Here is a 1522-nt window from a genome sequence, read left to right on the forward strand (position 1 = left end):
TCTTCCGGGGCTTAGCCCGAGTCCGAGCCCTGGGTCGGGCGGAGCGGAGCTTCCTATGGTGCCTGCGGCCGGGCCTGACTGCCTGTCAGCCTCACTCTGTCAAGTGGCACCGCAGTCGGAGCGGCGCAGGCGGCGCTGTCTTTCTGTCAGACCGGTCAGTGGAGCGGCAAAGTGACGGCGGTCACTTCGGCTCTGTCGGCTGAGGCGCGCGCGTCAGGATAAAGGTGTCAGTCCACCTTTGCATTAAATGCTCCTGCGATTTGGTCGGTCGGCGCGGCGATTTGGTCAGGGTTGCTTCTTGGCGAAGACAGGGCCTCGGGCGAGCCGGAAATATGTTAGCCACCGGAGAGGGGCCTTGGGCGAGGCGGAGATCCTCCGGGGTCGGCTGCCCTGGCCTGAGGCTAGGCTCGGGCGAGGCGTGATCGAGTCCCTCAAATGGACCGATCCCTGACTTAATCGCACCCATCAGGCCTTTGCAGCTTTATGCTGATGGGGGTTACCAGCTGAGAATTAGGAGCCTTGAGGGTACCCCTAATTATGGTCCCCGACAGTAGCCCCCGAGCCTCGAAGGGAGTGTTAGCACTCGCTTGGAGGCTTTCGTCGCACTTTTTTGCAAGGGGACCAGCCTTTCTCGGTTGCGTTTTGTTCCGGTGGGTGCGCGTGAGCGCACCCGCCGGGTGTAGCCCCTGAGGCCTCGGAGGAGTGGTTTGACTCCTCCGAGGTCTTAATGCCTCGCGCAATGCTTCGGCTGGTCTGGTCGTTCCCTCATGCGAGCTGGCTGTAGCCTGGGCGTACTGTCGGGTCCCAAGTTCTCGGGCTGGTATGTTGACGCTGTCAACGGTTCGGCCGGAGCCGGGTTTGCGAGTGCAGCCCCTGAGGCTCTGCACAGGGCGAGAGGGCGATCAGGGTCAGACTCGACTTTTTTACATACGCCCCTGCGTCGCCTTTCCGCAAGGAGGAGGGGGGAGAGCGCCATGTTGCCCTCGGTGGGCGCCGAACATGGTGTCTCCGGTGAGCTGCAGGCGGGTGATCCGAGTGGACGTCCGTGCCCCGTTCGTTAGGGGTCGGCTAGAGGCCCAGAGGCACGCCCAAAAGTACCTGCGGGTGATCTGCCGGACCCGGTCCCCTGGCGACGGGGTCCGAGGGCTCGATGCCTCCCTCTGATGGGATTCCGTTACATAATCGTTCCCGCTAGTCTCGGAAATGTCCTAGGGTACCTCGGGAGCGCAGCCCGAGCCTTGGTTATGTATCGAACGTACCCATGGTCATCCCTCGCTCTTTTTTTCTGAGGCGGCTGTGAACCCTTCGGGGGCCAGCCTTCGAACCCCTGATCAGTAGTGGGCGCGGAGCCCGAGTAGCCTGAGGCGGCCGTTGAACCCTTCCGAGGGGCCGACCTTCGAACCTCTGACCAGTAGTGGGTGTGGAGCCCACGTGCTCTGAGGCGGCTGTTGAACCCTTCCGAGGGGCCAGCCTTCGAACCTCTGATCAGTAGAGAGGCTCGGAGCCTGGTTCCTTCACGGGG

This window comes from Zea mays, chromosome 4 (assembly GCF_902167145.1).
Source record: "Zea mays cultivar B73 chromosome 4, Zm-B73-REFERENCE-NAM-5.0, whole genome shotgun sequence".
NCBI classification, from domain to species: Eukaryota; Viridiplantae; Streptophyta; class Magnoliopsida; order Poales; family Poaceae; genus Zea; species Zea mays.